Genomic DNA, 14,661 nt, shown 5'->3' on the forward strand with positions numbered 1-14,661 from the left:
CAGGTATACACTCGCACACACACACACACATATCCATCCAACCATACACAGACACAAGCAGACATTTGTAAAGGCAAAGAAACTCTTTGCCTTTACAAATGTCTGCTTGTGTCTGTGTGTGCGAGTGTATACCTGTCCTTTTTTCCCCCTAAGGTAAGTCTTTCCGCTCCCGGGATTGGAATGACTCCTTACCCTCTCCCTTAAAACCCATATCCTTTTGTCTTTCCTTCTCCTTCCCTCTTTCCTGACGAGGCAACCATTGGTTGCGAAAGCTAGAATTTTGTGTGTATGTTTGTGTTTGTTTGTGTGTCTATCGACCTGCCAGCGCTTTTGTTTGGTAAGTTTCATCATCTTTCTTTTTAGATATATTTTTCCCACGTGGAATGTTTCCCTCTATTATATTCATATCATTAAATTTCATAAGTGAATATATATACTGTGAGGTTACTGTGAGGATCCCTAGATCCTTAAATAGACGTCTGCAGGATGACCGTGGGCTCCAGCAATTATTCTGATTACACGTTTTTGAGCAATGAATACTTTTCTACTCAACGATGAATTACCCCAGAATATGATGCCATACGAAAGCAGTGAATGAAAGTAGGCATAGTAAGCTAATTTACTGAGATTCTTATCACCAAAATTTGCAATAACCCTAATAGCATACATAGCTGAACTCAGACGTTTCAGCAGACCATCAATGTGATGCTTCCAGTTTAACCTCTCATCAATGGACACACCTAAAAATTTTGAAATTTCTACCTTAGCTACAGACTTCTGTTCAAAGTCTATATTTATTACTGGAGTTGTGCCATTTACTGTACGGAACTGTATATACTGTGTTTTATCAAAATTTAAAGAGAGTCCGTTTGCTGAGAACCACTTAATAATTTTGTGAAAAACATCATTTACAATTAAATCACTTAGTTCTTGGTTTTTGGATGTTATTACTATACTTGTATCATCAGCAAAAAGAACTAACTTTGCATCTTCATCAATGTGGAATGGTAAGCCATTAATGTATATAAAGAACAGTAAAAGACTTAAGACCGAACCCTGTGGGACCCCGTACTTGATAGCCCCCCAGTTTGATGAATCAGCTGTTGTTTTAACATTACATAAACCACTTATTTCAACTTTCTGCATTCTTCCAGTTAAGTATGAATTAAACCATTTGTGCACTGCCTCCCTCAAACCATAATGATTTAGCTTATCTAAAAGAATTCCATGATTTACACAATCAAAGGCCTTTGAGAGATCACAAAAAATACCAATGGGTGATGTCCGGTTATTCAGAGCATTTAATATATTTGATCAAGAAATGTTAACCTTACAAAGGGTCTCAATCTGTGTACTAAAACAATACTTTCTTTCTGTATTAATTTCATCATATTTGTGTTCTGTGAGCTCATCACCTACACAACCAGATACTGAAAGTTATGTCACAGGTTACGTTACATGTATGAGATGCATTTTGTTTGGCACTGGAAGAGTTTGTTGAAGGAGTGGACTGTACACACTAACCTATACTTACACACGATTTAAAACTAAACTGTGATGAGTTATTTTTGAATGAACACTTAACTACGCACACAGAATTTCATATTTGAAATCAGTCAGTTGCACAAGCAATCTTAAGAAAGAAGCCACACACATGAATTACTATTGATTCTATGCTACTAGTAGAGGGAAAATGGAGTTAATGATACAGACTATGATTGTGATGAATATTACTTTACACTACTGTTCTTACCATCAAGCTACTGAGTGTCTTGACATACCGTTAGGAAGAAGTCATTAGGGTTTGTCAACAGAGTCTCAAACATGCTCACATTAATGAGTTCTACATTGTTCCTGCTACACACCCTACTAAAAGTGAACATATATATACCCTATTATGTTACTGAAAATATCTCACTGATAAAAAATGAATTATCTATGTTTTATGGTGCATACACAGAATCTATTCAATGACATATTGAGTAATACACAGAAAAGGTTGTCTGAGTAATGTGAGCCACAGCAGTTTGTGCAGCCATTTAGCCAATACTCTTGTCACTCACTCACAACACACACACACACACACACACACACACACACACACACACACATTTTTACTTTCTTGTATTTATGAATTGTTGCTGTTCAGGTATTGTAAGATCAACGATCAAAGAGCAAGATGATTAGAGAGTTTTGTTGTGTATTATAGTATTTTGTTACATTTGCATTTTACATTTTATTATGGAATAGCCACAAGGCCTCAGTGGTAAACGAGGTGGAATCCAAAATTTTCAGTACTGGTGCTGCCATTTGGAAAGTAGTAGTAGTAGTAGATCTTTGCACAGCTAGGTGGCGAGAGCTACATATCTGATAAGTCAGTGTGCGAAGTGGCATTCAGCTGGGAGGACGTGTTGCGTGTCCACAGTGACTTCCATAATACTCTGTGTTTGATGTGTGGCGATTTTATGATGGATCCGCGAACAGAACAGCGCGTGTGTATCAAATTCTGTGTGAATCTCCAACCTTCTTGTCACGGGTTATCACCGGCGACGAGAGCTGGATTTACGGTTATGACGCAGAGACAAAGTGACAATCGTTCCATTGGAAGAGCCTGGACTCTCCAAGACCCAAAAAAGTGAGACAGGTGAAGAGCAAAGTGAAGACCACAATCATAGTTTACTTTGCTACCAACAGAATTGTGCGCAAAGAATTTGTCCCACCCAACCAAACAGTGAATACCGCGTATTACTGTGATGTTTTGCAACGGCTCCATGAAAATGTGCGGCGACGACGGCCCGAACTTTGGCATCAAGGGAACAGGCTGCTGCATCACGACAACTTGCCCTGTCACGCGTACTTCTTCACCAGGACCTTTTTGGCAAAAAACAACCCACTGTACTCGCCAGATTTGGCACCTTGTGACTTTGTGCTATTCCCAAAACAGAAACTCAAGTTGAAAAGTTGTTGGTTCGACACTCTAGAGAGGATTCAAGAAGCATCACTGGCAGTGATAAACACCCTCAAAGAACAGGACTTCCAGAAAACATTTGACCAATGGCAGAAGCACTGGGACCGGTGTGTACGTGCAGGTGGGAACTACTTTGAGGGTGATGGTGACCATTAGTCCAAAGGTAAGGTTTCCAGCAGATGGCAGCACCAGTGCCGAAAATTTTGGATAGCACCTCGTACTTGTAAACTTACACTTGAGTTGAGGTTTGTTGAGAGAGACATTTGTATACATGAATTTCACTTACACTGCATTCTGCAAGATGTGTAATTGTAATACTTGTGTGAATAATTTATAGGAGATCACAGAGCTGTTGAAATGAAAATTTATTACTGAGTCATGATGTTTACACTTTCAGCATTTTATGTCAAAAGAATATTTGTATTACACACACAATGACAGCTGCTTGCACAGAACATTTAAAATAATTTGAATGGGGGTCACTCTGGATGAGCTGTGGTAAAGGATAGTTCTTTGCTTACTGTAAATTGCTGAACAGAATTTGTATATAAGCTATCACTTGTAGAGACACTTATGACTGGTTTAATAATTGAAGACATTGGTGCAAGAAGAGGATAACTCTCATTTTTAAGGAGGCACAAACAATTAATTTAAAAAATTCTAGACACCGTATTTCATCCTATCATTTATACAGGGTGAGTAAATGTCTGAAGGTTACTTTATAGGCACCAAAGCGAGAAGCATAACTTTTTCCTTTTACATAGCATTAAAAAATTGGTTTACTGATAAGAATGGAGCTATTCCCTTTTTGCACCAAGGTCTTCAGTTGTTAATCATATAATTTCTACATTGAACATATTAATTTGTATTGCTACTTACGGTAAAGAAAACACATTAAGTTGCAGACAGACCCAATTAAAAGACACTTACACAAAGGTTTAGGCCACAGCCTTCATCAGCAAAAGAGAAATACACACCGTTCATACACACACGCAAACACACCTCATGCACACATGACTACCAACTCCGGCAGCTCATGCAAGAATGCAACTATTGCAAGGGATGGAAGCAGCAACCGGGAGGGAGGAGGGAAGGGAAAGGGATAGTAGTGTACGGCTAGAGGAAGACAGGAATGCTGTCTGGTGGAGCAGGCAGGGACTAGAACGTCAAGAGGCTCAGAGTCAGGAGGTTGTGTGGCAGGTAGGTGGGGAAAAAGGGGGTAAAAAAGGGAGAGGAGTGGGAAATATGGACAGCTGCATTGGCAGAGGGTGGCTAATAAAGACGGTGGGAGACAAGAATGGGGAGGAGAAGACAGAGAGGGAGGAAACCGTTGAGTGGAGGCTGCAGGGACAGTATGTTACCGTAGGTTGAGGATGGAATAACTACAGGAGCAGAGAATGTGTTGTAAGGAAAACTGGCATCTGTGCAGTTTAGAAAAGCTGGTGGTGGAGGGAAAGACTGAGAAGTAAAGGGGTCATTGAAATCAAGCATGTTGTGCCATAGGGTGGTCTACATTGCTCTTGGCCACAGTTTGGCAGGGCTATTCATCACAGTGGACAGTTGGTTGGTAGTCAAGACAATATAAAAGAACGAGAAATGATTGCAGCAGAGGTGGTAAATGGCATAGCTGCTTTCACGGGTGGCCAAGCCCCTGATGGGTGGGATAAACCTGTGATAGGACTGGAACAGGAAGTGCTGGGTGAGTGGACTGGGCAGGGCTAACACTTGGGTCTTCTACAGTGATATTATTCTTGTGGCAAGGGTTTGGGATTGTGAGTGGCACAGGGATGGAGGAGGTTGGATGGATGATGGAGTACAACCTTAGGAGGAGTGGAAAGGATTTCAGGTAGGATGTCTCTCATTTCAGGGCATGATGATATGTAATCACAGCCCTGGAGAAGAATGTGGTTTAGCTGATCCAGTCTAGGGTGGTAGTGGATGATGAATGGAGCACACTTCTTTGCGGCTGTTTCTTGGGGGTGTGTGGGAAATGACTGGGAAGATCTGTTTGAGGACTAGGCCTGGGGGATTGTGCCTGTCTGTGAAGGTTTTGGTAAGACCCTCAGCGTACTGAGTAAAAGAGTTCTTGTCAGTGTAAACAAGCAATCCCCCCAGTGGCCAGGCTGTACGGGAGGGATTTTTTGTTGTGAAATGGATGACGGCTGTCAAAATGCGGGTGGGTGGTGAGTTTAATGTGGACAGAAGTGCAGATGGAGCCATCAGACAGGACGTGTCAATGTCTAGGAAGGTGGCATGCCTGTTTAAGGAGGACCAGGTGAAGCAGACAGGAAAGAAGGTGTTGAGATTTTGAAGGGATGAAGGTAGGGGTGTCTTTGCCCTGAGCCCAGATCATGATAATATTGTCAATGAATCTGAACCAGAGTAGGACTTGGCATTGTGGGAGGCTAGGAAGGTCTCGTGCAGATAGGTCATAAACAGGTTGGCATAGGAGGTTGCCATGCGGGTGCCCATGGCTGTATGTATGTCTCCCCTTCAAAGGAGATGTAGATGTAGGTTAGGATAAAGTAAGTAAGGTGTGTCAGGAATGAGGTAGTGGGTTTGGAGTCTGAAGGACATGGGGAAATATAGTGTTGATAGCGTTCAATAGTGATAAGACAATGGGCATGAGGGATGTTGGCACATGGGGAGGTGGCATCAATGTGATGAGTAGGCAATGAGGGCAATGCTGCTCTCTGCCAACACACCTGCCCATATTTCCCCACTACTTTTTTCCCCACCTACGTAGCACACAGCCTCCTGACTGAGTCTCTTTGTTCCTCCCCCCCCCCCCCCCTTTACAGTATTATCCCTTTCCTTTACCTCCCCCCTCCAGATTGCTGCTTCCATCCTATGTGATAGTTGCATTCTGGCCCTAGCTGCCAGAGTTAGTGGCCATGTGTGCGTGAGGTGTGCTTCCTTGTGTGTATGAATGGTGTATGTTTCTCTTTTGCTGAAGAAGTCTGTGGTCTAGAGCTTTGTGTAAGTGTCTTTTAACTGTGTCTGTCTGCAACTTAAACTGTCTTCTCTATGGTAAATAGCAATCTACCTTTACCTACATCACTGATATTCCTGCCCAGAGTTTCCATTGTTTGAATATACAATCATGTAAAGAAACGGAAAATAACTTATGTCAATGAAAACACAAACTAATTACCATGCTGCCTACATGCTACTTAAACTTTTTCTGTTCTGGAGGTGATGACAGAGTGTACATATTACCCACAAATGCCATTTTCAGAAGTTATGCACCAATACTGGTAAAACTGAAAAACCTTACGTAACTAGAAGGTTTGTGGTATGATATTGGTGTAATGATAACGTAATTTGAGACTGTTTATATTAAACACTACACCTGGGTACTTGAGCATGAACCTTATATAACTGCTCCCTGTTCTGTTTCTTTGCACTCTATGTTGTGTATGGTGGAGTGACTAAAAATGTGACTAAAACTCAATTTGAAACTTCCTGGCAGATTAAAACTGTGTGCCGGACCGAGACTCGAACTCGGGACCTTTAACTTTCGCGGGCAAGTGCTCTACCAACTGAGCTATCCAAGCACGAGTAACACCCCGTCCTAACAGCTTTACTTCTGCCAGTACCTCGTCTCCTACCTTCCAAACTTTACAGAAGCTCTCCTGCGAACCTTGCAGAACTAGCACTCCTGAAAGAAAGGATATTGCGGAGACATGGCTTAGCCACAGCCTGGGGGATATTTCCAGAATGAGATTTTCACTCTGCAGCAGAGTGTGCGCTGATATGAAACTTCCTGGCAGATTAAAACTGTGTGCCGGAGACAAGGTACTGGCAGAAGTAAAGCTGTGAGGGCGGGGCGTGAGTCGTGCTTGGGTAGCTCAGTTGGTAGAGCTCTCACCCGCGAAAGACAAAGGTCCCGAGTTTGAGTCTTGGTCCGGTACACAGTTTTAATCTGCCAGGAAGTTTAATATCAGTGCACACTCCGCTGCAGAGTGAAAATCTCATTCTTAAAACTCAATTGTATGTATATGCAGAAATCACTGTGTTTACGAAGACAGTAACTTGTTCTCGAAAGAACAGTTACTGTTGATGACCGTGCAGCTTTTCCCTGGAATAAATGATGACTAACTGACAACCTCAGCTGCTGACAGGTGTTGTTGATATACCTCGATGTGGACAGCTGAAAATGTGTGCCCCGACCGGGACTCGAACCCGGGATCTCCTGCTTACATGGCAGGCGCTCTATCCATCTGAGCCACCGAGGACACAGATGAATAGCACGACTGCAGGGACTTATCCCTTGCACGCTTCCCGTGAGACTCACATTCCCAACTGTCCACATTTCTATATATGTATTCGAGTCCCGGTCGGGGCACACATTTTCAGCTGTCCACATCGAGGTATATCAACAACACCTGTCAGTAGCTGAGGTCGTCAGTTAGTCATCATTTATTGTCTGTGTACCGTCTATTTGGGGAAAAAAAATTAAATTTAGTACACTACAGCTGAACTGGTAGGAAAAACATGTAAATGATTTTTGTGGATAGTTTAGAACTAAATGGAATACTTTTTTGACAGTCTAACAGTGTTTGACACTGACTTATAATTAATGTTTTATTTTAGAATTTATGTAGTAAGAAATTAACATAGCAATGAGTGACAGAACTGCTGATAAGAGCAGAAGAGTAAGGCTCGCTTATCTATTTAATTCCAGGTGCTATGGTATGAACAAAGAGAAGAGCAGATACCTTTTGAAGACAAATAAAAAGAAAAGGAACAGGTAGGATATCTCGGACTTGTGTTGAGCATAAGGAGGTTTTTCTTGCATTTGCAATTTCCAGTTATGTATTAAGCTTAATGTTCCTACAAAGAGTGAGGAAATATGATTTGGTAATAGATGGGTTGATATGTGTATCCAGAGATGAACACTGGGATATACTTTTGACAACAATGGTACGATATGGTTATAGTAATGTGCTACAAGTCCTCTGGCGGTGCACACTCTTTGTGAACATGTGGACTGACACCTAAAAGGTCATGAGTTGATTATTTTATTTTTTTTCATATTTCACTTTCTGCACAATGAGCCTCCTCTCCTGCTGTCCTGTATGCCTTAATTATGTTTTCTATAAATATCTTGATCGGAGGGAATAATCATATGGCGACCTACCATATGTAATGTAATCAGGTGTTACACCATATTTCTTGAATATATATACTTTCAACATACATTCTGATATGAACTGATTCCAGTATGCAAAAAATTATCCAAGTGGGATTTGGAAAACTCACAGTACTATTACTTTCCGCAATTTTACTGTATCACAAATAAGAGTACAACTGTTTCTTTAAATATTGCAACAATGGGCCAAAATGATATATTGTTGCAGAAGAAGCTGAGAAGCACTGTGGTGTAGTGGTTATGATACTAAACTGTTGCATGGAGGGTCACAAGTTCAAAACTCACCTGGACTGTACAATTTTAATTTCTATATTCGGTTCGAGTGCATTCTAGAAGTATCCACAAATGTCAAGAATCATTGTACTGGAATGTTCTGTAGCTGTATATATACTATATGTGCTCTGGCCGGAGGCAATTCGCTCCGCGCTCTTGTATGTGCAAGTGCTGAATAAACCTTTGTTAAGTGAAGTTACTGTTTGTCATTCATCTAATTACATCTTCTTCTACGTGACATTATTCTGGTGGAGACGTTGGGCATTGGAACTTGTGAGAGCGCACATTATCGATGACACAGTGGCTCCCATCAGGCCACGACAGAGCCGCCAGAGCGAGAAACGAGTGTTTGGTAAGCCACCTCCTTTGTTGATGGACTACATTTTCTAAGGACTCTCCCAATGAATCTCAACCTGGCACCGGCCTTACCAACAATTAATTTTAAATGATCATTCCACTTCAAATCGTTCTGTACGCATACTCCCATATATTTTACAGAAGTAACTGTTACCAGTGTTTGTTCCGCTATCATATAATCATACAATAAAGGATCCTTCTTTCTATGTATTCGCAATGCATTACATTTGTCTATGTTAAGGGTCATGTTGCCACTCCCTGCACCAAGTGCCTATCTGCTGCAGATCTTCCTGCATTTCGCTGCAATTTTCTAATGCTGCAACTTCTCTGTATACTACAGCATCATCTGCTAAAAGCCACATGGCACTTCCGACACTATCTACTAGGTCATTTATATATATTATGTAAAGCAATGGTCCCACGACACTCCCCTGTGGCACCCCAGAAGTTACTTTATCATCTGTAGATGTCTCTCCATTGAGAACAACATGCTGTATTCTGTTTGCTAAAAGCTCTTCAATCCAGCCATGCAGCTGGTCTGATATTCCATAGGCTCTTACTTTGTTTATCAGGCGACAGTGCGGAACTGTATCGAATGCCTTCCGGAAGTCAAGCAAAATGGCATCTACCTGGGAGCCTGTATCTAATATTTTCTGGGTCTCATGAACAAATAAAGTGAGTTGGGTCCCACACGATCGCAGTTCCCGGAATCCATGTAGATTCCTACATAGTAGATTCTGGGTTTCCATGATGACATGATACATGGCAAAAAACATGTTCTAAAATTCTACAACAGATCGATGTCAGAGATATAGGCCTATAGTTTTGTGCATCTGCTCGACGACCCTTTTTGAAAACTGGGACTACCTGTGCTCTTTTCCAATCATTTGGAACCTTCCGTTCCTCTAGAGACTTGCGGTACATGGCTGTTACAAGAGGGGCAAGTTCTTTCTCGTACTCTGTGTAGAATCGAATTGGTATCCCGTCAGGTCCAGTGGACTTTCCTCTGTTAAGTGATTTCAGTTGCTTTTCTATTCCTTGAACAGTTATTTCGATGTCAGCCATTTTTTTGTTTGTGCAAGGATTTAGAGAAGGAACTGCAGTGCGGTCTTCCTCTGTGAAACGGCTTTGGAAAAAGGTGTTTAGTATTCCAGCTTTACACGTGTCATCCTCTGTTTCAATGCCATCATCATCCCAGAGTGTCTGTATACGCTGTTTCAATCCACTTACTGATTTAACGGAAGACCAGAAGTTCCTAGGATTTTCTGTCAAGTCGGTACATAGAATTTTACGTTCAAATTCACTGAACGCTTCACGCATAGCCCTCCTTATGCTACTTTGACATTGTTTAGCTTCTGTGTGTCTGAGAGGTTTTGGCTGCGTTTAAACTTGCAGTGAAGCTCTCTTCGCTTTCGCAGTAGTTTCCTAACTTTGTTGTTGAACCACTAGTGGGTTTTTCCCATCCCTCACAGTTTTACTCAGCACATACCTGTCTAAAATGCATTTATGATTGCCTTGAACTTTTTCCATAAACACTCAACATTGCAGTGTCGGAACAGAAATTTTCATTTTGATCTGTTAGGTAGTCTGAAATCTGCCTCCTATTACTCTTGCTAAACAGATAAACCTTCCTCCCTTTTTTATATTCCTATTTGCTTCCATATTCAGGGATACTGCAACGGCCTTATGATCACTGATTCCCTGTTCTGCATTTACAGAGTGGAAAAGTTCGGGTCTGTTTGTTATCAGTAGGTCCAAGATGTTATCTCCACGAGTCGGCTCTCTGTTTAATTGCTCGAGGTAATTTTCGGATAGTGCACTCAGTATAAAGTCACTCGATGCTCTGTCCCTACCACCCCTCCTAAACATCTGAGTGTCCCAGTCTATATCTGGTAAATTGAAATCTCCATCTAAGACTATAACATGCTGAGGAAGTTTATGTGAAATGTATTCCAGATTTTCTCTCAGTTTTTCTGCCACTAATGCTGCTAAGTCAATAAAAGGAGCCAATTATTAACCTAGCTTGGTTGTTGGGTACAACCTCCACCCATAATAATTCACAGGAACTATCCACTTCTATTTCACTACAGGATAAACTACTACTAACAGCGACAAACACGCCACCACCAGTTGCATGCAATCTATCCTTTCTAAACACCGTCTGTGCCTTTGTAAAAATTTTGGCAGAATTTATCTCTGGCTTCAGCCAGCTTTCCATACCTATAACGATTTCAGCTTCGGTGCTTTCTATCAGCGCCTTGAAGTTCCGGTACTTAACCAACGCAGCTTCGACAGTTTACAATTACAATACAGATTGCTGCTTGGTCCCCACATGTCCTGACTTTGCCCCGCACCCTTTGAGGCTGTTGCCCTTTCTGTATTTGCCCGAGGCCATCCCGCTAGCGACATTTGCAGTCTTCACCATATCAGACAGCCGCCGGAAGCCAGAGAGGATTTCCTCTGATCCATAGCGACACACATCATTGGTGCCGACATGAGCGACCACCTGCAGATGGGTGCACCCTGTACCCTTCACGGCATTCGGAAGGACCCTTTCCACATCTGGAATGACTCCCCCCAGTATGCACATGGAGTGCACATTGGTTTTCTTCCCCTCCTTTGCAGCCATATCCCTAAGGGCCCCATTACACACCTGACGCTGGAGCTCCCAACTACCAGTAAGCCCACCCTCTGCGACCGCCCGGATCTTGCAGACTGAGGGGCAACCTCTGGAACAGGACAAGCAGTCATGTCCCGCCGAAGATCAGTATCAGCCAGAGACAGAGCCTGAAACTGGTTCGTTAGACAAACTGGAGAGGCCTTCTGTTCAGCCCTCTGGAATGTCTTTCGCCCCCTGCCACATCTCGTGATGACCTCCCACTCTATCATGGGGGAGGGGTCAGCCTCAATGTGGGCAGTATCCCGGGCAGCCACAGGTGTAGCCCAATCGGGGGATGTGTGGGACGAGCTGGCCATCCCCGAGAAACCCCTGTCTGGACCCTCACAGTGATGCCCATTGGCAACAGCCTCAAGCTGTGTGACCGAAGCCAACACTGCCTAAAGCTGGGAGCGAAGGGATGCCAACTCAGCCCGTATCCGAACACAGCAGTCACAGTTCCACCAGCTGGATTCAATTTAACCCATTTCATTGTGGGTCATCAACCTTGATGCCACCCACTTCGACCAGGGGCTCTCCCCATAGACGCCACCCAGCCTCAGCAAGGGCCACCTGCAGGTATGGCCACTGCCGGGAATCATGGTGCCCCAGAAAGGATGGGCATAAGCAGGGAGGTCTCAGCTCTGGCATCAGCAGTGCGATCCCTGTGTTGTCAGGGGGCTATCACCAAGAGGGTACTTGGCAGCCCCACCATGACGGACTGGCTACCGCGCTGGATTTTGGGTGCTGAAATGGTCCAAAATTGCCGTGGGCATGAAGGATGGTACAGTGCAGGAGATAAGAAGTAGGCAACCCATAAGACGTTGGGTGCAAAGCCCGCTACATGACAATAAGTAGCATGCAAGGTCTTGGGGCTCGATAGGCAAACAAAAAACACCACATAAGGCATCCTCCCCAATTGGCACACACTATCAACAGAAATTTGGAAAAGGTGGAGGTCAAACCCAAAAGGGAACCATCACAAAAAAGCCGAAATGTTGGAGACTCCTTTTAGTCACCTCTTACGAGAGGCAGGAATACTGCGGGCTTATTCTAACCCCTGGATCCACAGGGGGAGGGGGGGGGGGGGGTGCTGTATTAGAAACCATAACCAGACATCCTTTAAGGAAAACTGAGGAGCCTCGTACAATTAGTACTATTTTCACTATATAGAAGTTATTAATTTTATAAAGCAACAGTAAGCAGAGATTTATATAAGGAATTTATTGATAATGTATAAAGCATTGTTAACTTGCAGTAGCTTAACATATTAATTAATCAAAGTAGTCGTATTTATCACAAGATCATTCTTCTAAGTTGGAGGATATGTGTTGTTACATATCACTCCAGAAGAGCGAGGTGTATATGTATTTTTACTGACAAACGATACTCACGAACGAAAAACTATAAAGTGATTATTATACAGGGTGTCACATGAGGAATGGCCAGTATTCAGGGGTGTGAGAGGAGCACTCATTTAAAGCAAAAATTTCATATGGACATAAAATGCCACACATCAATGAACATGCAGACATCATGTATGTTTCCGCAACCTGTGAAGGAACAGCAACACACTGTTGAATGGTGCGGTATAGTCCCGCTACCAGCACACAGTGACTTTCTGCAACTATCAGTGTCCTACAAAAACGTGCATGGTGAACACTACACATGGAAAACTTATGCCAATTTCACAAATAACATGTTAAAAATTTTGACATTTGGGACAATGCCACATGACTTGAATTTAGTCACTGGTTAAATGACGATAATCATCTGCTTTCATTTATATTATTCACTGATGAAGCCACATTTACACCAAATGAAACCGACAACACATATAATAATCATGGATAGTGGTAGTAAAATCCACGCGGTACAGTGTAAACCAATTTCCAAGTTCGTTCTTCAATCAATATTTGGTGCGGCATGACTGGTAACATGCTTATAGGTCCAGACATCTCTGAAACCATCTGCAATAGGGCATATGTACATATGAAGCTTTTTGCTTTAAATTGTCGTTCCTCCACATCCCTGAATATTTACCATTACTCCTGGGACACCCTTTATGGGAGAGCATAACTACTGCACGGATTTGTTGTTTTGTTTGCATTTCCGAGGGACGAGATATGTCTACAAAATGGGATGGCAACTGCAGTAACTACGTTAGTGCAAGACCTTGAATCACCCGCCTACACTGGAGAAGCACAATGTTCCTGTGTAAATGCATGGAACAATGACAATGGATGTAACGTGACTCAAACAAATGAACCTTTGACTGAACATTCACTCTGAATCCTTTGTTCTGCATAAAACTTGTATGCAATGGTTTCAAATTGAATATTCTGATTGGGAGGCTCATGTTATTTGAAAATTATTCTACATGGCTATGGACAATATAATGAATATACTGGGGTGTCTCTCCTTACAAGGGAACCTCCCCATCGCACCCCCCTCAGATTTAATTTTAAGTTGGCACAGTGGATAGGCCTTGAAAAACTGAACACAGATCAATCGAGAAAACAGGAAGAAGTTGTGTGGAACTATGAAAAAATAAGCAAAATATACAAACTGAGTAGTCCATGCGCAAGATAGGCAACAACAAGGATGATGTTAGCTCAGGTGCGCCGTGGTCGGTTAGCGTGAGCAGCTGCGGAACGAGTGGTCCTTGGTTCAAGTCTTCTCTCGGGTGTAAAGTTTATTTTTTTTAATTTTCAGACAATTATCAAAGTTAAGGCACTCACACATAATCAACTTCGCTCTCCAAAATTCCAGGACATGTTCAGATTTGCTTGGACATATGCAGGATTTGACGGTCTACACACGGAAAAATTTGAAAACGTTAAAAACATATGTTTTGACAGAGCACAGGGAAAACTGTGCGACTGTGAAACTGTTGCATTCATTCGTTGCAGTTTATGTGACAAACTCTTATGTTCTCATCACTTTTTTGGGAGTGATTATCACATCCACAAGAAAACCTAAATCGGGCAAGGTAGAAGGATCTTTTTACTCATTCACCAAGTGTACAAGTTAGGTGGGTCGGCAACATATTCCTGTCATGTGACGCACATGCGGTCACCAGTGTCGTATAGAATATATCAGACGTGTTTTCCTGTGGAGGAATCGGTTGACCTATGACCTTGCGATCAAATTTTTCGGTTCCCATTGGAGAGGCACGTCCTTTCATCTATTAATCGCACGGTTTTGCGGTGCGGTAGCAAAACACAGACACTAAACTTATTACAGTGAACA

At 42.5% G+C, this 14,661-nt stretch overlaps 1 protein-coding gene and 1 non-coding gene across 2 annotated transcripts in view; both read right to left on the reverse strand.

Annotated features, from left to right (window-relative positions):
* The window catches only part of LOC124596095 (nuclear protein localization protein 4 homolog), a 254,438-nt gene that overhangs the window by 202,701 nt on the left and 37,076 nt on the right, over positions 1 to 14,661 (reverse strand). The window lies entirely within an intron of this gene.
* On the reverse strand, positions 7,133 to 7,206 carry Trnat-ugu. Its single transcript has one exon. It is a non-coding gene; the product is annotated as a tRNA-Thr (tRNA).

The sequence above is a fragment of the Schistocerca americana genome, chromosome 2 (assembly GCF_021461395.2).
Source record: "Schistocerca americana isolate TAMUIC-IGC-003095 chromosome 2, iqSchAmer2.1, whole genome shotgun sequence".
Lineage (NCBI taxonomy): Eukaryota > Metazoa > Arthropoda > Insecta > Orthoptera > Acrididae > Schistocerca > Schistocerca americana.